This window comes from Rhinoderma darwinii, chromosome 6 (genome assembly GCF_050947455.1).
Source record: "Rhinoderma darwinii isolate aRhiDar2 chromosome 6, aRhiDar2.hap1, whole genome shotgun sequence".
Lineage (NCBI taxonomy): Eukaryota > Metazoa > Chordata > Amphibia > Anura > Rhinodermatidae > Rhinoderma > Rhinoderma darwinii.
In genome coordinates this window covers 130,202,190-130,227,907 of record NC_134692.1, presented here as the reverse complement: position 1 = coordinate 130,227,907, position 25,718 = coordinate 130,202,190, and positions in this window count along the sequence as shown.

The window sequence follows — 25,718 nt, the reverse complement described above, 5'->3', positions numbered from 1 at the left end:
ATGAAAAATTACAACTTGTCCCGCAAAAACAAGCCCTCATATGGCTATATAGACAGGAAAATAAAAAAATTAGAGCTTTTGGAACGTGGGGAAGAGAAAACAAACATGAAAATCCGAAAAATGGAGGGAAGGGGTTAAGACAGAATTTACATTACACTTCATGATAGCTGTATACTGTATACTGCAAAGAACTTTATCATCTTGTTTTCTGTATATAAGGCCCGATTAACATCTGCGTCAGAGGCTCCATTAGGGGCTTCAGTTGCAGAGTAGTTTTTTATCCAGATAAATAACAGAAACCATGACGGAAACCTGACGGAACCGATTAAAGTCAATTGGTTCCGTCGGGCACTGTTGTATTCCGTCCTATGACGGATCAAACACTTCTGATATTCTCATTGTTCTCCTCCTACGATGAAGCAGAACAATGGAACCCGGAACGCAAATGTGAACACAGCCTAAAGTGTTCATCTTGTATACAGTGCATTCGGAAAGTCTTCAGACATTTTCACTTTTTTCATATTTTGTTATGTTGAGGCTTTGTGCTAAAATAAAAAAAATTACAAATTCTGTACCCCAAAGTGAAAACACAACTTTAGGAATTTTTGAAATTTATTAAAAAGAAAAAAAACTCAAGTTTCACATGGACATAAGTATTCAGACCCTTTGCTATGACATTTAGCTCTGGGGGCCTCCCATTTCTCTAGATTATCTTTGAAATGTTTCTACACCTTGATTGGAGTCCACCTGTGGTAAATACATTTGATTGGACATGATTTGGAAAGACACACCCCCGACTATATAAGGTCTCACAGATAACAATGTATATCAGAGCAAAAACCAAGCATGAGGAGGAAAGAACTGCCTGTAGAGCTCAGAGACAGGATTGTGTGGAGGCACAGATCTGGAGAAGGGTACAAACATTTCTGCTGCACTGAAAGTTCCCAAGAGCACAGTGGCCTCCATAATTCTTAAATGGAAGAGGTTTGGAGCAACCAGGACTCCTCCCAGAGCTGGCCGCCCCACCAAACTAAGTAATCCTGGGAGAAGGGCCTTGGTAAGAGAGGTGACCAAGAACCCAATGGTCACTCTGGCTGAGCTCCAAAGATCCTGTGTGCAGATGGGAGAAACTTCCAGTGTCAACTATCACTGCAGCACTCCACCAATTTAGGCTTTATGGCAGAGTGGCCATAAAAAAGCCTCTGCTCAGTAAAAGACACATGAAATCTTGCCTGGATTTTGCAAAAAAAAGCACCTAAAGGACTCTGAGACTGTGAGAAACCAGATTCTGTGGTCTGATGAAACCAAGATTGACCATTTTGGCCTCAATTCTAAGCGTCATGTCTGGAGGAAACCAGGCACTGCTCATCGCCTGCCCAATACCATCCCTAAAGTGCAGCATGGTGGTGGCAGCGTCATGCTGTGGGGGTGTTTTTCAGCGAATGGGACAGGGAGACTGGTCAGGGTTGAGGGAAAGTTGAATGGAGCAAAGAACAGAGATATTCATAATGAGAACCTGATCCAGAGTGCTCTGGACCTCAGACTGGACTGAAGGTTGATCTTCCAACAAGACAATGACCCTAAGCACACAGCCGAGACAACACAGGAGTGGCTTAGGGGCATCTTTGTGAATGTCCTTGAGTCGCCCTGACTTAAGTAACAGACTGGTACAAAATGAGAGAGAACCCTGCCCGCGAGAGCTTATAATCTACAAGATTGTATTTGTTTATATTGTGTAAGTCACAAGAAGAATGTTCACCTATAGAGATAAGTAGGGGTGCATGAACCATAAAGTAACCCCACTAGGCCACTAAAGATGAGAGGACAACATTATGTTTTTTTCTTTTTCCACGGATAGGGTGGGGTCGTTTTGGGCCAGGACATAACAAGTAACCATGGGGACCCATAGCTAAACTTGGAATGCGGCCCCACTCAACCATGACCTCCTTTAGCATCTAGCAAGTTCAGGACAAGAAAAACTGATAATTATTTTGGTCTCCACTCGGTCCATGTTTTCTTTCCACCTTTCCTTTAACTTTCAGTAATTTACGTTCAACTTACCACTGCCCATACATTAAATGCCCATCACCTACCTTTGCGTGGGCCCTTTTATAAATGATGCTGAGCGCCATGCTGAGCATCTGCTTCCCCTGCAGTTACGTCCATGGTTTTGTAGCCATCATTGACACAGTAGTCTTTAATATATTATTTCTCAATTCACAGATTGTATAATATATATTTGTCGAATTCACAGATTGTATAATATATATTTGTAGAATTCACAGATTCACCATTCCGTGCAACAAAAAGTTATACTCTGCTCACATTGCAAATCTTTACAAACGTCACAAACAAGATGGTAGATAGAGGTGATACCACAATAACATATCTGCAGGTAAAAATGTATATAATGTATATTTACTGCTGATCAATGTACTTCCAGCTGTGTAAGACATCGAAGAACCTGATAAAAATGTCATATTATGTTGTACGTCTTACACCATTGCACAGTATGTTATGTTTGTCGTGTTTTATGTACTGCATCAGATATGAAGACTTTTTTTTAAATTGGAAAAGCAAAATGATTGACTACTTGGGTCAGTTTTTTGAACAACAAAGAGAATATAGCAGTCAAGAAATATGAAACAGATGGACACATAGTAAATCATGAATGAAAGACCAAGATCTTCAAGCCTAGTAGTGTGACTATAGAAATAGAGATCAGTCATGTCAAAGGCGATCATATTTTTTAAGATTTTCTTTATGGACGTGAAAACTGGAAAAGGTCTTTATTCTTATGAACGTTGATTCTGGGAAGACTATGGTAAGGTGGCAACGAGAACAAAGAAGTGAATCTTGGACTAACTCTACTAGCTTATTGGAAAAGATCAGGTATGGTTGGAAGAATTAAAAGGAAAAGAGGAATAACTAGTCTGATGTTCACAATAACAGGATTCATGAATATTGCAAAATAAACCCAAGAAGGGGACAAGACTGTGTGTATAAAGGGCACTTGCACTCCAATATCAATGCAAAAAATACATACAGAGTTTAATGAGACCATAAGTACAAAACACATGTGACCTACAAAGCATTTAAAACATTTAAGGGATAAACCTCCTGTATGGTGCTTACTGCCGGAATGCAAAAGATATAATCTTAGCTGCCCAAAATACAACATGAATCAATGTACCATGAGATATACTACAAGCAAGTAGTCAGGCTGTATAAATATAAGTCAATACACCCCTGTATCAGAAGTGTCCATCTGGCACCCACGCGTTTCGCCACCTCTGTAGCTTCCTCAGGGGTCAATACAAAGAGAAAGCGCCGCTTTGCACAAGCGCAGGCGTCAATAACCCTCCCATTGGAAAGAAACTCCCTTCAGTGGCGGGCCATCTAATGTGTATATATGTAAGATCGGCCGGTTGCCAAGCAACCTACCCAATATTTATGCTGCTAGTGACATATGCGGTGTTAAAGATGTTAAACCCACATGGTCCATGCACGTGCACACAGAGGCATGCATATAGGCAAAAAGTAAATAGAGTCTCAGGGAGGCCTCCCTATTTATTCCATCAATACCCTGAACCTAAGAGAACAATAATACATAATCCTGCCACTCAAATCTCTCATTCATTCATGTGTCGGCACCAATCATCCCACAAATACCCATACAGTCTCACTTTAGACCAGGCGCTGCTTTAGACATAGAATTTTTTTCCAAAAAATAAGTGAGCGTAGACAACTATAGCAGAAAAGCAGTATCAGCCTCACCATAAAAGGTAGAGACCAAGAACATGTCCACCGGCAAGACCCTCCAGTCAATGCAAAATGTGACACAATGTTCCTTTTGGATGGTCAATGTTAAGGTGGGGGTCAATCTACAATGAAGTAACAAGGTCAGCTCCAGCTTCACCCCGGGCTCAAATGTAATGTCTTGAAGAGTCACAAAGTTAGTTACCGACCAAATTTGAATATTTGTGAGCCCATAAATCACTTAAAAGAGGGAAATGAAGAGCTCAATGACGGGCAGGCAGGTATTCCTCCAAAGTATGATGGATATCAACTGCAATTTCTTTGTTCCATCTGATTTACCCGATAGGTCCAGTATCCCGGGATTCAAGAACACTCCATTGGGAAGACTGAAAAAACAGTTCATATGCTGCAAAAATGCTTGATAAGGAAAGAAACACAAAAAAAAAAGAGCGAGGACGGCGCTCCTCTAAGGTGATAACATTCTGGAGTGTGAATATATTGTGTAAAAGTGAATCTAGATCGACTCACCTGGTAGAGTTGTGCGGGATCATCGGCACAACTCAACTTTAGAACGTATCGGGTTATATTGACCCTGGAGTCAGCACACTGAGCAAGGCTCCGGAGTGGACCCTGGGGGTGTAGCTCCAAAAGATATAGAGATTCCTCCATAGTTTGGTAATTCCCAGGTAGAAAACGTAGAAAAAGTACTCCTTTTGTTGGGCGCTGTTGTGCAGGTGGTTCAATGAATCCCCGATCGGATTTCCAAAAATAGGGATTTATTCACATACATGCGTAATATACAGGTGCAACGCGTTTCGACTTCGTACTTAGGTCTTCGTCAGGCATATAAAATTGAAAGAATCAGATCTTGCCAATACACTTGTCGTATTGCTAACACCCAGGGCAGATGCTAGAGGTGAAAGTTCATAATGGAAGTGTTTAAAAACAAACACATGTATTATTTATATGTGTATATGTATATATATATATATATATATATATATATATATATATATATCTTTATTTCTATGTTGAATTGTGTTCACGTCCTTTTTATTAAAAATGATATCTATCTCTTATTCCGATCTGTGTCATAGTTTTAGAAAAACATGGGGAAATATTTTGTTACTTTTTCACTTTCTTTTATTTATGTTTTATTTTCCCACACCTATATCTGTGTTATGTTGAAAGCTGATTGGCTGTTAAGTTTTCCCATGCCTACGTCAACGTGGAGGTGGTCTCTGATTGGCTGCTCTTTCTTTCACATTGCTGGTTGGCTACTACTTATTCTACCATCACTGTTGCTTGGATACCAGACTTTTGACTTTATCAATAAGTATTGTAGCATTGTGATCAATAAGGGGTAGAATTTAGAGAGGTTTTCCCATCTTAGATATTTAACGCATATTCACAGGATATGCAGGAGAATGGGCTGTCCCCCTTGATAGACTTTTCGTAAGCCAAGGTCTTACTAGCAGTGCCCACCTCCAGGCTGAATGCAGATGTTTTTCTACACAGCCTCCTCATTTCAGGGGCTCAAAAGTATTTGGAGAAATTAACATTACCACAAATAAAATGTGTTTTTAAACTCTTTGAAGAGAATCTTTTGCAGGCAATGACTGCTTGAAGTCTGGAACCCATGGACAACACCACACGCTGGGTTTCCCCTTTGTGATGCTTTGCCCGGCCTTTACTGCAGCGTCTTCACTTGTTGCTTGTTTGTGGGTCTTTCTGCCTTAGGTTTTATCTTAAGCAAGTGAAATGCAGCTCGATCGGGCTGAGATCTGGTGACTCGGCCATTGCAGAATATTCCACTTCTTTCCTTATAAACTCCTGGGTTGCTTTCGCAGTATGTTTTGGGTCATTTTCCATCTGTACTGTGAAGCGATGGCCAATCAACCTTGCTGCATTTGGTTGAATCTGAACAGAAAGTAAATCCCTGAACACTTCAGAATTCATCCGGCTGCTTCTGTCCTCAGTCACATCATCAATAAACACTAGTCACCCAGTGCCTTAGGCAGCCATGCATGCCCATGCCATCACACTGCCTCCACCATGCCATCACACTGCCTCCACCATGCCATCACACTGCCCCCACCATGCCATCACACTGCCTCCACCATGTGTTACAGAGGATGTGGTGTGCTTTGGATCATGAGCTGTTCCAAGCCTTCTCCAAACTTTCTTCCTCCCATTATTCTGGTACAGGTTGATCTTAGTTTCATGCTGTTCTAGAACTGGGCGGCTTCTTTACATGTTGTTTGGAAAAGACTAATCTGGCCTTTCTATTTTGGAGGCTGATTAATGGTTTGCACCTTGTGGTGAACCTTCTGTATTTTTTTTCATGAAGTCTTCACTTTATGGTAGACTTACTGATCTACCTACTTCCAGGAGAGTGTTCTTCACTTGGGTAGACGTTGTGAAGGGGTTTTTCTTCACCATGGAAAGTATTCTGCGATCATCCACCACTGTTGTCTTCCATGGATGTCCCGGCTTTTTGGAGTTCACGAGATCACCAGCGCTCTCTTTTTTTTCAAGAATGTACTAAACTGTTGATTTGGCCACTCCGAACATTTGTGCTTCTCTCTGATGGATTTCTTCATTTTTCTCAGCCTAACGATGGTCGGCTTCACTTGCATTGAGAGCTCCTTTGACCTCATGTTGTGGGTTCACAGCAACAGCTTCCAAATGCAAATGCCACACCTGGAATCAACTCCAGACCTTTTACCTGCTGAATTGATGATGGATTAACGAGGGAATAGCCCATGCCGCCCATTAAATAGCTTTTAAGATAATTGTTCAATTACATTTGGCCCCTTGAAAAAGAGGCAGCTATATATTAAAGAGCTGTAATCCCTAAACCCTTCCTCAAGTTAGGATGTGAATACCCTCAAATTAAAGCGGAGAGTCTGCACTTTAAGCCCGTATTGATTATATAACTGTATATTCAATATGTTTTGGTAAACAGCTAAAATGCCAAAACTTGTGTCACTGTCCAAATAATTCTGGACCTAATTGTATGTATGTATATGTATATGTATATATATATATATATATATATATATATATATATATATATATATATATATATATATATAGTGTGACCCCACTTAATACACAAAAATATGCATATCCCTTAACACACCTATTCATTTTACATAATAGTAAAAGTTCATGGAAAATGTATTTGCAGAGTATTTACACACAAATAATGGATCTTTCCAGAAGGGGATAAGATAATGGACACTCAACAAACTTTAGCCCATTTTTAATATATTTTCTAATCAACTACAGTTTTGTGTAACTCCCGGGCCAGAATTCAGATGCACCCAGACATAATCCCATTCCCAAATTAATTCATCAAAGATTTATCATTGGTCTCGGTCAGGTACAATTGCCTGTTGGCCTTTTGTGAATGCCAAACTAATGATATAAATCTTCTGGTTAAAATGTAAACTTTGAATGAGCATGAAAACTGCAATGATGTGTAAGCGATAAAATGCTAAAAGCAGCAGAACAGAAAAAATTAGATTTTTTTTTTTTTCAATCATTATGGAACAAAGGAAATACTATTTACTTATCATTAATAATGTAATTGCTGTTATATTCTTAGGCCCTGTTTACATGGTGGATTTTTCATGGCGTCCCCCGCCACAAAACCCGCCGCGGAATTGTTCCTGTCGTCAGCAGGAAGATTCCTCTTCAATGGAAGGTTCTGGCGGAATCTGCCTGAAGATCGAGCAGGACACCAATTTTTTACTGCTAGCTGAAAAAATCAGCTAGTGGGAAAAAGAAGCGTCCAACTCCCATTGAAATGAATGAGAGGCGGGTTCCACCGCAAAATTTCTGCCATTTGAACAGGGCTTTAAAGTTATATGTAGGCCACTACCTATGGATTATGTTTAATATCTACACAAAAAAATATTCCAATCACTCCAGACAGCTGTTGATGTGTATTAGATGTAGTACAAACAGAAATGTTGTGTGTAACCTAAGAACTGACTAAAACAACAATATAATACAGTAATAACTAATAACTATTGATGGCGGGCGGTGCTGTTCCCAAGTCTACAGCGATGTCAAAAGACGAAAAGGCTTATGAGCAATCCAGGGAGCGCTCATTCACTAAGCTCATTCTCTCTGTTCTTAGAGCAGCCTCCTAAGTACAGCTGGGATCGGAGGAACCTCCGACCCTGCCTGTTTAACCCTTTGATCGCCGATGGCCGTGAACATGGCATGATCAAAGGGGACTCCCATCTTCGATCGCATCAGTGTAAGCCCGTAGGAGCGATCGAAGACTGAGGGAACCCTTTGCATTCAGCTCTGGAGATATAAAGAAGACCCCAGGGCTGTCTGTTCAGTAAGTCTGCTCTTAGGGCCCACTTTGTGTTGCCCTAACAGCAGCCTGTGTCATGGTGACACAGTATAATGTATTAACAAACAGGAGCATGCTAATAGATTGATTAAAATAAAGTTGTTATAAAGTTATGGGAATAAAAATTATAAAAAAATAATAATAATAAAGAAATGTCCACAAAAACATTACCGTACTTAGCAAAAAATATATTTTATTGCCCATACTAACATAAAAACAAAAAACCTACACATATTAGATATTTACACCACCCTAATAACCTGAAGAATTATCTTAACAGGTTATTTAGCGTAAACGTCAACAGTATAAAAAATAAGCCACAAAAACCATGGGGGAAATCGCTTCTTCCTATGCTCACCCCGCAAGAGTAAATTACACAGTAATCCCGAACTGTGCAGGAAAAAACATAATAACTTCTCGCGAAAACAAGACCTCAAATAGCCACGTCAACTAAAAATTTAAAAAGTTAGGGCTGCTGAAAAGCAGAGAGGCAAAAGCAGAAAAAAAATTGTTGAAAGTAGAAAATAGAGCAAGTAATGTAGGAAAACATAATTGCTACTTCATGGGGACATATTTCTACCTACACAATGGTGCTCAGGGTTTCTGCTTTGGAAAAGTACAACAAATTGGTAGTTCAACTAGTTTAAGGTTTTCTGTGATAAATGTAGAACTATATATTCTACTAGTATAGAAAACCCATTACATGGTGTTAGCAAAAGGAATGCAGTGGTCTGTTTTATATATATATATATATATATATGTATATATATATATATATATATATATATATATAACACTGCCGTGGTCTATTATATATATATATATATATATATATATATATATATATATATATATATATATATATATAAATGCTCCCCATAGCTGCCACCACAGTATAATGCCCCCATAGCTGCCACCACAGTATCAGTATAATGTTCCCCATAGCTGCCCCCACAGTATAATGCCTCCATAGCTGCCCCCACACAGTATAATGCTCCCATAGCTGCCCCCACACAGTATAATGCACCCCATAGCTGCCCCCACAGTATAATGCCCCCCATAGCTGCCCCCACACAGTATAATGCGCCCCATAGCTGCCCCCACAGTATAATGCCCCCATAGCTGCCACCACACAGTATAATGCTCCCATAGCTGCCCCCACACAGTATAATGCACCCCATAGCTGCCCCCACAGTATAATGCCCCCCATAGCTGCCCCACACAGTATAATGCCCCCCATAGCAGTTCACACACAGTATAATGCTCCCATAGCTGCCCCCACACAGTATAATGCTCCCCATAGCTGCCCCCACAGTATAATGCCCCCATAGCTGCCCCCACACAGTATAATGCTCCCATAGCTGCCCCCACACAGTATAATGCACCCCATAGCTGCCCCCACAGTATAATGCCTCCCATAGCTGCCCCACACAGTATAATGCCCCCCATAGCTGCCCCCACACAGTATAATGCGCCCATAGCTGCCCACACAGTATAATGCTCCCATAGCTGCCCACACAGTATAATGCTCCCATAGCTGCCCCCACACAGTATAATGCGCCCCATAGCTGCCCCCACACAGTATAATGCTCCCATAGCTGCCCCCACACAGTATAATGCACCCCATAGCTGCCCCCACAGTAAAATGCCCCCCATAGCTGCCCCCACACAGTATAATGCTCCCATAGCTGCCCCACACAGTATAATGCCCCCATAGCTGCCCCCACACAGTATAATGCGCCCCATAGCTGCCCCCACAGTATAATGCCCCCATAGCTGCCACCACACAGTATAATGCTCCCATAGCTGCCCCCACACAGTATAATGCACCCCATAGCTGCCCCCACAGTATAATGCCCCCCATAGCTGCCCCACACAGTATAATGCCCCCCATAGCAGTTCACACACAGTATAATGCTCCCATAGCTGCCCCCACACAGTATAATGCTCCCCATAGCTGCCCCCACAGTATAATGCCCCCATAGCTGCCCCCACACAGTATAATGCTCCCATAGCTGCCCCCACACAGTATAATGCACCCCATAGCTGCCCCCACAGTATAATGCCCCCCATAGCTGCCCCACACAGTATAATGCCCCCCATAGCTGCCCCCACACAGTATAATGCGCCCATAGCTGCCCACACAGTATAATGCGCCCATAGCTGCCCACACAGTATAATGCGCCCATAGCTGCCCCCACACAGTATAATGCGCCCATAGCTGCCCACACAGTATAATGCGCCCATAGCTGCCCCCACACAGTATAATGCTCCCATAGCTGCCCCCACACAGTATAATGCACCCCATAGCTGCCACCACAGTAAAATGCCCCCCCATAGCTGCCGCCACAGAATAATCAACCCTATAGCTGCCATCATATCAGACAGCCCCCTCCCATACCCAGTGTAATGCCCCCCATATGTGCCTTATAGAAAATAATTACATAATTACTTACCTATCCCTGTTCCACCGACGGGTGGAGGATCCTTCTCCTCCTCTGCATTGTAAGTGACTCGGTACAGGCAGGCGCGATGACGTCACTACGGCACTGTGAATGCTGGAGCAAGGGGCTGTCAGCTCCTTGCTCCAGCATTGAATTCAACTGTATCTTCGTCCTGACGACGTAGGTACAGTTGGAACAGGAACCTCGGTGAGTGGCTCGCGACCCCCCGGAGTTCTATACACGACCCCCTAGGGAGTCGCGACCCACAGTTTGTAATGTATTGTATTGTGCTGTCCTCTCCCCACCGCAAACACAGACAGCACAATACAATTAATTACGGGCCCAGAGCCCACTCTGCGGCTTACCAGGTGTTGTTGTTTCAACTTCCAGGCTCTCTCTCACTGTCCGCACCTCTTCCTGGAACACTCCTCACGTGATGTCACGTGTCCTCCCAACTGTGCCTCGGACACCACGTCCTTGCCGATTATATATAAGATAATACTGCAGTGGTCTGTTATGTATAAAATACTGCAGTGGTCTGTTATATACTGTATATATAATACTGCAGTGGTCTGTTATATCTATAATACTGCAGTGGTCTGTTATAGCTGTAATACTGCAATGGTGTGATAGATAGATAGATAGATAGATAGATAGATAGATAGATAGATAGATAGATAGATAGATAGATAGATAGATAGATAGATAGATAGATAGATAGATAGATAGATAGATAGATAGATATATTTTACTACATTGCATCTACAAAATTCCGGTCATAGTGTATAGTTTTGAAACTGACGCTTTTTTTTAATAAGTTTCGCTCTGATTGGCCACAGGTGTTATGTACAAAACTGCCTCGTTTTTTCATAAGGTTCGCTCTGATTGGCCGCAGGTCTTAGTCCTGGTCCTGCTGCTTGTTCATTGGACGGCAGAATACAGCCGTCAGTCATGGCCAAGGTTCACTCTGATTGGCTGCGGGTTTTAGTCCCGGTCCTGCTGCTTGTTCATTGGACGGCAGAATACAGCCGTCAGTCATGGCCACTCCGCCGATGAGGACTTGCTACAGCCCGGGCCTGAGCTTTGACAACCACCATAAAGAAGATCTTTATAGAGGGAAACATAGGAGCCTCCGTCGGTCTTTCTTATAAATATTGAGAGAGGACGTGGTATCCAATCAACTTTGCCTCGGAAACCACGTGGTGACCTTAAGGCCATGTTCAGCTGGCGGAATTTTTCCGCTGCAAATGTTGGTGCAGATTCAGGGCAATTACGCAATAAATCTGCACCAACATTTGCATATTTGACAGGTAATTCAGACGTTGCAGATTTTACAGCGGACTTGCTACAGATTTCAGTTTTGGCTGCGGAGGGAAAATTCTGCACCGCAGTCTAATTTCCGCTCAGTTATTTTCCACAACGTCTGAACTAAGTTTCCTAAAAAATGTATAGAAACAAATGTAAAAAACGGCTGCTGCAGAATTCCACTGCGGACTGTCCGCAGCGGAAATCAACAGCAATTCCTCCACGTCAGAATGTGCCCTAACTGTTGTCCAATAAACTGTGCCTCGGAAACCACGTGAAGTCCTTAACTGTGCTTCGGACACCATGTCCTTCCCGGATTATATATAAGATGCTCGCAGATTCCTTTCAGCATGGACGCGCCAAGACGTAGGGTCATTCTGATAATGCATCTGAAGAACAAAGCCAGCTTAATAACGAACCTTTAATCCAGTTATGATCCTATGTCTTAATAGGACTGAACGAGGAAACGACTGGATTAAGTTAAAACTCCTGATCATTTTTGCAATTTGCCCTGACCCGTCAACATTCAAGCAAATATTAATTTTCAAAGAACAGGTGGCTCTTCATAATGGAGTTATGTATGTGCAATTGCTGGAACAACGTGACATGGAGGCCACTTATACGGCCCTATTTTGTTTAGTACAAGCTATTTTAAGCCTATTCTTGAAATAAATTCCTCTCTTACCTCTCACTGTATCCAGTAGAACGGCTAAAAGAATGATCCATATGCTAATGACAAGCCAAGCACCTCTCTCTGTCCTAGAATAGCCTGAAATGAAAGCCTTATGTACCACAGAGGCAGACCATGCGACTGCTATGATGCCCTTAAAAAGAGATGGTCCAGTCCAGGTTGGTCCCATCTACTGTGCTACTGGGTGATGATACCTTTGCAGGACTCCACCCTCCATAGAAATTGACTTTTTAGCAAAACATAGGGGTGAGGAATTAGCTTAAAGGGAAGGAGTCATGAAATTATTTTTTTATATCATATTGCTTTTAATATGATATTAACATAAATTGTATTTATTTGTGTTCTCATGTTCTACTTTTTACTTTGTTCTTAGTTTTACTTCTCTATGGGAGCTGCCATTTTTTTTCATCTCTGTATGTGTCGATTAACAACACATACAGAGATGGAATACGGCACATACAACCCCATAGAGAATGCGAACGGGAGCCGTTCCACTCTCTGAAGCATACGCCGTCTGTGTGGGAACGGTGCATGCGCCACTCCCACACAGACCAAAACTAAGCTTGTTAGCAGAGCGAAATCCGGCGCCATTTTCATGTGGACCGGAAGCCGCTGCCAGACAGTAAGATGACGACTTGCAGCCGCGGCTTCCAGCCATATGTTCAAGGAAGCGAAGGCGCAAGGAATAGGAGCGGAGGCGGCGGCAGGAGAAGGTAGTTTATGTTCGTGTATGTGATGTGTGTATTATGTTCGTGTGATGCTGTCTACTGTGCACTGTATCTAATCCTCCTACACTGTGCAGTCGCTCAGAAAATGACGGCACACAGTGTAGGAGGTTTGAAGATTCAAACCCCTCCTTCTCCTGGCACTAGCCAGAATAAGGGAGGGGGGATTGTGTGAGGACACTAGAGAGAGTGTGTCTACCCCAAATTTGCAGCATAAAGCAATGAGGTTGTTTTACTACATTGACCATGCTGCAATTTTGGGAACTGCTCCCTCTAGTGGCCAGCACATGGAAATGTTATAAATTAGAATCCAATTTATATTTCCTGACTTGTGGAAACATAAAAAAAATTAAAACAATGTGTAATCACTTAAATAATAATTGTTTAACTAAAAAAAAAAAAATTTCTAGCGACACATTCCCTTTAAAGAGGCTCCATCACCAGTTTCATACTTCCCTCCTGGCTTGAGGCAATGTCTGGTCATTCTCCCGACGCTCCAATGAAGGAACTGCGCGAGATCACGCTGTGCTGTGACTAAAGCTGGGCATGAATGAAGAGAAGTGTATGACGCTGATTGGTCAGCGTCATACACTTTTTTTTACAACGCCCACTTGGTTAAAGTAAAAAAAACGCTCGGTTGGACTTTTACAAAAAATTTGCATACATGTTAAAATGATCATAAATTTGTCACTAATAACGTGTTTTGTACATTATGTACGTACATGTACGTCATAATGCGTCAAGGGGTTAGAGTATCTGTTCGCAGCGGAATTCAACAGCAATTCCGCCACGTCTGAATGTGCCCTGATACTGCTGTCATACTCCCTTTCATCTGTCCCATACATTTAGTAGGTTAACAAAAAGTAGGGAACAGATGGAAGCTAATATGACTACAGGATCCGACTGCACCGTTTGTTTGTAGTCTGTTACCATGGAGACACATATGTCTGTGTAAGTGCTGTAGACACAAAAAGATAGAAAATATTTAATTAAAACTATATGAAAAGTTGCTTTATTTTTAATTTTAGATGAATTGCTGCATTAAAAGTTGTGAAGGTGAATATACCTTTTAAGATTACTACTACCATAACTTGCTATTACAGATGTGAATTCCCATTTTATCTATTTTAGCACGCTTTGCTTTAACCCTATAATAATCTAGTGATGAGCTTCAGACAGCTCCGGTAGAAGGTAACACTGCATTGATTAGTTTTCTTGTCTCATATTGTCTCCCTGTAAAATCCCTTGTAATTAGATTCATCAATTTCATAGACACCTGGAGGGATATAGCCGTGATTTAATTGTTGTTTTGAAACAGTCTTTGTTAATCTAGTGAATGAGCTTTGTTTTATATGTCTCATTGTAGCGTGCTTTTATCTGTCTCAAAATAAATTCCCCTGCCCCATGGAAATGAAGCACGGGAAAGTGTTTACAGATAACAGTAAATGTCAAGGTACATCGCACACAAAGTCCTCAAATGCCTACAGACATTATTGAACACAGGTGGATAAAGCTGGCCATTCATTGGTTATTTCAGACGGCCGTTTCCTAAACGACTTGTCGCTCATGGTTAGTCTGCGAAGGTTGTTGTTTTGGGCAACAACTCCATTAGTTAAAACAACAAATGACTGATTGATATCTGCCTTGATCTGGGGCCCATTCTGGACTTCTATTGATTGGATGCAGAACTGTCGTTTGGCATGAACGACTTGACAAGACTGCACCGGGCAATGACCGAAAAAATCCAACATGGCAGATCAACTTTTCCACCGAAAAATGTCTTCGGTCAGCGTCTGTCATGCTCATTTGTGTTTAGAAAAGGGTCCTAGGGTCGGCAGAAATTTTTTATTTTTGGCTGACCCAAATCTCTAGTGTATAGTAAGCTATAGTGCTTAATGTCTATGAATGGGTCCTTTTACATGGGCCGCGTAAACGAGCGCTGATCAGCGAGACAGGTCGATCGGCGCTCCATTGCTCCTTTCACAAGGAGCTATGCATGGGGAGGAGCGCTCGTTACTACGATCCCTTATCCCCGTTACTACGATTGCTCGTCCTCATAAATTTTCATCATGTCGGCAGCACATCTCCCAGGGAGATGTGCTGCCTACAATGATAATATTTCTTAAAGTATAAGCGATAAAATCAGCCAATGAACAAGCATTTGTTCATCGGCTGCTGGTTGCCCTGATTACACTTGTTTGCCCGATTATTGGCCCGTGTAAAAGGGCCCTTAGGCCGAATTCACACGAGCGTGTGCGTTTTGCGCGCGCAAAAAACGTGGCGTTTTGCGCGCACAAAAGGTACATAACAGCTCCGTGTGTCATCAGCATATGATGCGTGGCTGCGTGATTTTCGCGCAGCCGTCATCATTATGACACTCTGTATGTTTGTAAACAGAAAAGCACGTAGTGATCAGCTGATACCGTGAAGACTTTTTCCCACAATGGGTTGTTATTTTGGGACAACCCCAATTAACAAGTGGTAGCTGCAGGCACTCTCTGGATGTGCATGGGATTTAGAGCTCTATATCAGAAAAATGGAAAGCCAACCACTATATAGATATTTTTAAGAAAATATTCTTCACAGAATCTTGGACATATTTGAATTAAAATTTTGTTCAAGTGTGGACGTTCACTTTAACCGGTTAAGGACTAGGCTGTTTTACAGCTAAATGACCAGAGCAAATTTCACAATTTTGCTATGCGCTTCTTTAGATGACTATAACTCAGCAGGTGAATAAAGTTCATCTTTGAATTTTACACTCTTTTTAAAGGACAGATAGGGCTTAGTTTTAGCGGCATTTGTCAGTATATATCATTTTTATTTTTTTCTCTAAAGTGGGCAAAATTGGAAAAAAATGCAAGAATTTAGCAATTGCGCCAGTTTATGCTAGCATTTTTCACACACGGTATGGACCACGGACAAAATTAATCTCCTTTCATATTCTTCCACTTCTCCCGTGCATGGGGATACCAAATATGTGTGCCTTATTCACTGTGCGGGCATGTGCCAGGGCTTGGCATAAAAGGAGGCTTTTCGGTCCAGGAATTTTGCATTTGATTTTAGAGCCGCATACTGTTTTCTGGGGGGCCTAATGCTGCTGAAACATTAGAATCACCCCATAAATGACTTCATTCGCACAAGTAGACCCCACAAGGTTTCCTTCAAGGGGTTTATCATATTTTTAGACAGTCCAGTTTTCTTCTGAAAGTTTCTTGAATAAGATGGAACAAAAAAAAATTACCTTTTTTTTTAACAAATGCGTCAGTTTATGCTAGCTTTTTCACACACAAAATGGACCACGGACAAAATTCATCGCATTTCACATTCTTCCACTTCTCCTGTGCATGGGGATACCAAATATGTGTGCTTTATTCACGGGCATGTGCCAGGGCTTGGCATAAAAAGAGGCTTTTTGGCCTTTTCGGTCCAGGAATTCTGCATTTGATTTTACAGCAGCATACTGTTTTCTGGGGGGCCTAATGCTGCTGAAACATTAGAATCACCCCATAAATGACTTCATTCACGCAAGTAGACCCCACAAGGTTTTCTTCAAGGGGTTTATCATATTTTTAGACAGTCCAGTTTTCTTCTGAAAGTTTCTTGAATAAGATGGATCAAAATAAAATTAGCAATTTTTTAGCAAATGCGTCAGTTTATACCAGCATTTTTCACACACGGCATAGACCACGGCCAAAATTCATGTCCTTTCACATTCTTCCACTTCTCCTGAGCATGGGGATACCAAATATGTGTGTCTTATTTATCACATAGAGATGTAGGAGGGCGGACGATAGAAGAAGCTTATTTCACAAATCGCTTTTTTTCAAAGCTGGTTTTACAAAACTCAACAGAGTTTCTATAAGGGTATGTTCACACGGCGGGGGTCCGTAACGGCTGAAATTACGGGGATGTTTCAGCCTGAAAACATCCCCGTAATTTCAGCCGTAACGGCATGTGCAGGCGCTTGAACGCCGCGTCAATTACGGCCGTAATTAGCGCTGCTATTCATTGGAGTCAATGAATAACGGCTCCAATTACGGCCAAAGAAGTGACAGGTCACTTCTTCTACGCGGGCGTCTATTTACGCGCCGTCATTTGACAGCGGCGCGTAAATACACGCCTCGTGTGAACAGACAAACGTCTGCCCATTGCTTTCAATGGGCAGATGTTTGTCAGCGCTATTGAGGCGCTATTTTCAGACGTAATTCGGGGCAAAAACGCCCGAATTACGTCCGTAAATAGGCCGTGTGAACATACCCTAACACTTCCAAAATATCTGCTCTTGAAGCAGAAATCCCAAAATATTCATCTAGGGGTATAATGGGAATTTATTTTTTGGGGTTTTCTAAAATAAGAAATTGCAGGTTTATGCAAATGGAGCTCTCCAGCAGATGAACTTTAGAGAATATGCAAACATGACATCCACCCCCCACCCATTCCCTCCCTCACCCTTGGAGTAAAATCAGGGGAAAAATAAAAACGTAATGTAGGGCAAATATATTTTCAACGAATTAACTAAAATCTAATAATTCAGAACAGTGTGGTATTTTTTAAAACATGGCTCAATGCACAGGCCTGGTTGTGAGGGACATGAGGGACAGAAATATCGGGAATCTTTGCGGTGCCCGTCTTTTCTGCAGACGCGGCACTTTTTCTGAGGGTTGCTTCTAGTTGGTGTTGGGGGAATCCGACTGATGAAGTGTCTTTCAGTCAGTCGCGTGACATCCTCAGACTGGGGGCATTCTCGGGTGTCCTGAACATCAAAAATGAGGCCTTCAATAATTTTTTCCTGGAAATCCAGGTATGTGTCTCTGCCTCTGTTTTTTTTGTAGAGCACAAATGAATTGTGGATTGCCACCTGTAACAAATAAATGGCCACTTTTTTGTACCAGGTTTTAGTTTTGCGTTTTACTAAATAGGGCTGTAAAACCTGGTCGCTTAAATCCACCCCCCCCCCCATGTACTTGTTATATTCGGACACGCTCACTGGTTTGTGCTTGTCCGATGTTGCCCCTCTTTCCCTCACTGCCACTGTTCCTGCGGTATGAATCGTGCTTAGCACATACACGTCTTTGCGATCCCTGAACTTGACCGCCAGCAATTCTTCAGATGCATAAGCACAGGAGTCCGCCTTTACCATGCGCTTCCCCACTAATTGCTGTGGAAAACCAATTCTGTTTTTGCGCGTGGTACCACATGCCCCAGTCCTTGCAGCATGCAAATGCCTAAACAGGGGCACACTGGAATAAAAATTATCACAGTACAGGTGGTACCCCTTGTGAAGCAGAGGCTGCATTATCTCCCACACGATCTTACTGCTGGTGGAAAGATCAGGGGGGCATCCAGGAACATTCATTGTGCGGTCCCGCCCTTCATAAATCCTGAAGGCGGTGGTATATCCTGACCCGCTTTCACACAATTTGTAGAGCTTAACGCCATATCTTGCCCTTTTTGAAGGTAGAAATTGGCGAAAGCTAAGTCTGCCATGAAAGTTGAGGAGGGATTCGTCCACACTTACATTCTGCTCAGGGGTGTAGAGTTGCAGAAATAAATTATTCAGGGAATTTATTAGCGGTCTTATTTTGAACAACCGATCCCGGTTTGCATCGGTACTTGGGGGGGCCTGTGCGTTGTCATTGAAGTGGAGGAACCTCATTATTGTCTCATAACGAGACCTGGGCATTACTGCAGAATATACTGGGGTGGCTTGGGCGGGTCTTGTTGACCAGTAAGACCTAATGGAGGGCTTTTTGACAATACCCATATTTAGGGTGAGCCCCCAAATTTTTTTTAATTCCAGCAAATTGGTGGGCGTCCAATCTCTGGCATGGGTGGATGAAGGTTTCTGCCTTATATATTGCGTGGCATATAAATTTGTTTCGTGGACAATCTGATTTAGGATGTCGTCCGTTATAAATAAATGGAAGTAATCCATTTGGACAAAATTTGTATTGTCCACGGTTATGCCAGGAGTGGCAGTAAATCCGTGGATTCTAGGCCCAAAAGATGGGGCAGGTGCCCATACAAGAGCCTGGACTGAAGGGACCAGGCTGTCCCGTGCTACAGCGCTACTTGGCCCTGCGCTTTCAAGTTCTGCAGTTTCAACTGCATCAGGGACAACGTCCCCTGAAGATGAACCTGAAGTGACGCTGTCATCGTCACTACCTAAAACAGGTTCCATCTCGGACGCCATCTCTGATGCGGTCTCCGACTCAGACCACAGCATGGCGTATGCCTCCTCGGCGCTAAACAACTTCCTCGCCATAACGTAACTAACACTAACACTAACTAAACAAATTTATTTTTTTTTATTTTTTTTATATAAAACACACAAACTAACTGCTATATATATCTACACTACCGCTAACAAAAAAATAAACCGCTATTGCTATATATATTATATATATGTGGATATATATATATAATTATATACTCCCTACCTGCCTATTCTAATAGAATAAAAGATAGAAAGGTAGATATATAGAAAAAAAGATAGATGGATAGATAGATTGTATAGATAGATAGAAATCTATCTATACAGAGAATGTTTTAGAGTGTAACTGTATTTTTTGTGTAACTGTAACTGTATTCTTCTGGCAGCAATTCTCCCGAGTCTCTTCTTCTCCTCAAACTGAAACAATGTTTGAGGAGAAGAAAAGAGGCAGGAGATTTACTGCCAGAAAAGTCAAAATAAAACAAATGTGGTCGCTGTGATAGGTTTTCACAGCGACCACATGTTCAGGGACCATCAGATTGGTCCCTGATACTCTGCCCAGTGCCCAGAGCTGTTGGTAACAGCGTGGGCACAGGGCTGTGTGCACGCGATCGCGTGCACACTGTTTTCTATGCAGAAATGCATGTGATCGCTGTGATTGGTTGTCACAGCGATCACATGTTCAGGGGTCAAAAGATTGACCCCTGACATTCTGCCCAGTGCCCATGGCTGTTAGCAACAGCCAGGGCACAGAGCTGTGTGCACGCGATCGCGCGTGCACAGTCTCTGAAGTGCCGCCGTAAATAGTCTATACGGCGGACTTTAGAGACCCTGACCGCGGGGAACCTGTTAATTTTAAGCAGCACAGTTTACGACAGCTTTAAGTACACCTTTGAAAACATATTTTTATGATATATATATATATATATATATATATATATATATATATATAAAATGTCTATCAGTGTGATTGGTGCAACTTTGTAATTACATTTTATTAAAAATAATTTTTACTTTTTGAGATACAGCTGCTTTGTATTCTGTATACAGAGCAGCTGTATTGTGCACTGAATCCTGTATCCTTCCATCAGGTCAGCGAGACTGACAGGTTCAGTGACAGCGGGTCCTACGGGTCTCTGACACGCAGGATCAAGCTGTTATCAATCACATCTAAGTTTACAACTTAGATGTGATCCATAACAGGTGAATCCTGCGTGCCTCGACACACAGGACCTGCTGTCACTGAACCTGTCAGTCCCACTGACCTGATGGAAGGATACAGGATTCAGAGCACAATACAGCTGCTTTGTATACAGGATACAAAGTAGCTGTATTTCAAAAAGTAAGAATAATTTGAATAAAAACAAATTACAAAGTTCACACTGATATTTTTATTTAAAAAAAAAAAAAACAATAAAAACTTTTTTAAAGGTGAATATAGCGTTTAACTTCTTTTATGGTTTGTAATATGTGCTGTGTGTTACTGATCAATAATAATCTAAACTATGCGTAATAAGAGACAACCTCTAGGAATAATCAGTCACTACAAGACTGTTTGACTTTAGTGGTCTCATGGGCCACATTCTCAAATGAATAGAACGGCTTTTACAGTTGACCAACCTTCCCCCTTTTATTGTTTTTTCTATAATTTAGTGTTTTATTTTGCAACGGCTTTATATGTATATACGGCTCAATCGTTTCTCTTTGAATTTTATAAACAATGAATTTTTTTTATATAATGATGAACTATAATATACATAAATAATAATAAAAAACATCTATTAATTAAATAAACCTTAAAGGTTTCATTTAGTTTAGAGAACCCATTTCCATATACGTATTAGGAAATTCTTAATTAAGTTAATAGAGGGGGGTCTTCTATTTAGGATCCTCATATCTTGACCAGAGTGGAGAGTGGTTACAATGAGGGTATGTTCACACGGCCTATTTACGGACGTAAATCGGGCGTTTTTGCCCCGAATTACGCCCGAAAATATCGCCTCAATAGCGCTGACAAACATCTGCCCATTGAAAGCAATGGGCAGACGTTTGTCTGTTCACACGAGGCGTATATTTACGCGCCGCTGTCAAATGACGGCGCGTAAATAGACGCCCGCGTCAAAGAAGTGACCTGTCACTTCTTTGGCCGTAATTGGAGCCGTTACTCATTGACTCCAATGAATAGCAGCGCCAATTACGTCCGTAATTGACGCGGCGTTCAAGCGCCTGCACATGCCGTTACGGCTGAAATTACGGGGATGTTTTCAAGCTGAAACATCCCCGTAATTTCAGCCGTAACGGACGCCCTCGTGTGAACATACCCTAAGCATCTCTCTCTCTCTGGAGGACTTGTCCTGTCCTACATTACATAGACAAACCACTGACTTGAGTGGGCACTGTGTAATGCTTAATTTTCCCTGTGGTGGCGCTGCAGAGGAATTGAATACTTACTGACACATTTCCTTACAGATTATAGCTGATCGCTGGGGGTACCAGCAGGGGGATACTTTGCGATCAGCTTATTGTCAATCTAACAAGTAGAAAATGTCCAAAGAGGACAACCCCTTTAATATAAGGAATATTTATTAGGGTATGTTCACACGACCTATTTACGGACGTAATTCAGGCTTTTTTCGGCAAACATCTGCCCATTGAATTCAATGGGTCTTACGGTGTTCTGTGCAGACAGGCTTTTTTTTTACGTGCCGCTGTCAAAAGACGGCGCGTAAAAAGACAGCCGCCTCAAAGAACTGCATGTCACTTCCTGGGACGTAATTGCAGCCGTTTTTCATTGACTCCATTGAAAAACAGCTCCAATTACGTCCGTAATGGACGCCGCAAAAAACGCCTGCACTTGCAAAAACGTCTGAAATTCAGGAGCTGTTTTCGCCTGAAAACAGCTCCGTAATTTCAGACGTATTTTACGTTTGCGTGTGAACATATCTATCATATATCTATCACATCTCTATCTATCTATCTATCTATCTATCTCATATCTATCTATCTATCTATCTATCTATCTATCTATCTATCTATCTATCTCATATCTATCTATCTATCTATCTATCTATCTATCTATCTATCTATCTATCTATCTATCTATCTATCTATCTATCTATCTATCTATCTATCTATCTATCTATCTATCAAAGAATAGGCAGCACTCCACATCATAGTATCAAAAGTGAAAAAAGTTTATTCACCCATATGGCAAAGTTTGATGTTTCAGCCCCAGCATGGGTCTATCTCAAGCAATTTCAACAATAATTACATGATTATCCCCATTAAGAGATAGAATAGATAGATAGATAGATAGATAGATAGATAGATAGATAGATAGATAGATAGATAGATAGATAGATAGATAGATAGATAGATAGATAGATAGATAGATAGATAGATAGATAGATAGATAGATAGATTTGGAAGAAGTGTCTTGAGTCAGTGAAGGACCCACGTTCTGAAGGACATGGTTACATAGATCTTTTAACCCCAATAGACTCCTGTTTTGGAAGGTTAAAGGAACTGAAGTAATTGAATATAAAAGAATGACCAGGATCAGTATATAAATGCTGGGAAGAGGATCCAGACTATTATCAGTTCCATGTTTCACTGAGACTAAACGCCTCTGCCTTCATGGGTTTTTTTTCCCCACTGATCAGCAGCTTGTGTTAAGGTTTCGGACACTTGACATCTATCTGAGACAGCGGTATTGAGAGCTCCATGATGATCACATCTAAGCTGATCTAATAAGCTCTGTATTGTCTCTGTGATCCATGTGTTAGTTTATTACATTACTATACAAGATGAGCGTCGTTTGGTCATTTTATCTATCAAGATGCCCCAATCTCATTCACCTAATGCTATATCAATATAAACAAAAAATACGCCGACTATCAATACGAATGTTATAAGAGGTGAAATAAAAACAACGGTAATGTTACGGGTGGTGAAAATATAGCCGTGTGTGGAGCAAATAAGATAACAAGCCCGAAGCGTCTAAGCTGCAGCATTTCAAAGTCTTCTCTCTGTTCTATACAAGATCCAAGTTGTACAGAACCATAAAACAGAACCCTCAGTGAATACAGTGTAATGGATTAGTGCACAGGAGTATGCTAATACATTATATGTAAAAAATAAAGTTGGTAACAAGTTATCCCTTCATCGGGTTAAAAAAAATTTTTTCCAAAAAAATAATAAAAAAGTCCCAAAAAGTCATTCTTTTGCATAAAATATATTTAATTTCCAATACATTACATAAAAACAAAAACGACACATACTAGGTATCTACACGACCATAATAACCTGAATAATTAATTTAAGAGGTTATATAGCGGGAAACATGAACAGGATAAAATTTAAACAAACAAAAATGCCAAAAATTGCTTTTTTTTTCTATATTCACGGCGCAAAAATAAATTGCACAATTTACACACAAATTTTTTTTGTACCCCCAAACTGTACAGGAAAAAAAATACAACTTCTTCCGCTTAAGACAAGGCCTCATATAGCCACGTCAATGGAAACATTAGAAAGTTATGGCTGCTAAAATGCAAAGAGGGATAAACAAAAAAAAATTGCTAGTCTGGTCCTTAAAGGGTTAAAAACTATAGTTCATATTTAAAAAGTACCAGTATGTTCTTTTCATTATTTTCAGCTATTTCTGCTAGCCTATGACATCCATTGAAATGTAGGTAAAACCTACGTTTGCATTGATAGCTCCTAGGGTGGATGTGGGCGGTTATGTGGGCAATCCTACATCAGTGGAAGCAAGCCCTCCTCTTGTGTACCATCCATATAGACATCGGAGGTACAGAGTCATGACTTTTGAACTAACCCACAAGGTTGTTAGACAAGAAAGGGAGAGGGGAAAGAAGGATAATGGAGAGTGCAAAAAAGTGTCTTCTAAACCTTCATATGCATCCTGGGTAGAGAAAATTGCAGGAGAAAAGAGGATCATTCCAGAGGCGCTGCTGTGTGGTATGAATAATAGGAACGAAATCCGGAGGTATTAATAAATTCAAATTTATTCGAATGAGTGGCTACGCGTTTCAACGATGAACAATCGTCTTCATCAGGCCATGTGCACATTACATTGGACACGTCTTATATAACATCTGGGTTCAAAAATGACACGAGTGAGAGAACCGCCAAATCTGTAGGGGTCAAGGTGCGATCGTGACGTCACACCCGGCTTTTTTCATTCATTATTCTCACCGCGGAGCAGTGAATAAATAAACATGTTTAATACACCAAATCATTCTCAGTAAATTGTTACACAACGAAAGGGTAATAAATAAGAAGTTTGAAGTGTTCATAAAAAAGCTTTTCTAAGCGGTGTCAGTGTACGACTATAAAAGCAAGGCATCAAACATTAGTCAATAGGTGATTGAATGGAAACAATAGCGGGGAGTTAAAATAGTAATTTAAACGTAGGGCTACACTAGAGACCAATGGGTTGCTAGGTAACAGTGAAGGACGCCAGGACGCGAACTTCGTCACCAAGGTAACCAAGCCGGGAACAGCGTAACAGAGAATAGGGAGATCTGCGTTTGCTGTAAATAGATTATAAAGACTGCTTTAGAGCAAGTATAAATACTAGAAAATGCATTATAAAAATATATAAAATATAATATTAGACATATAGTATTCTTTTTACACAGGTAAAATATATTTTGCAAAATTCTGTGCAGTTATAATTAAAGTGGGAATACGCAGTGTATTTTTGTATTTTTGTGGGAATACGCAGTGTATTTTTGTATTTTTGTGGGAATACGCAGTGTATTTTTGTGGGAATACGCAGTGTATTTTTGTGGGAATACGCAGTGTATTTTTGTATTTTTGTGGGAATACGCAGTGTATTTTTGTATTTTTGTGGGAATACGCAGTGTATTTTTGGCTCTGGTGTATAATTGTATCAGAGGAATATTAACTTTACGGAAAAAAGGTAATGAATTATAAAGGATGATGGTTCTAACAAGACTAAAATTATGTTACTAGGTAAACAGTACGTGCCAACGGAATAGGAGGATCTAAAGAAGATCGGGGATAACACTTGCTACGGGTGAGATAATAAAAAATGGTATATTACAGTTAAAATAATTAAGAGTGCAATAATTAAACTAAAAAGGGATAGTCACAGCGTGATGGACTTTATAAATGGAAAAAATTTAAGTGGCAGAAAGGGGATACATAAAGGATG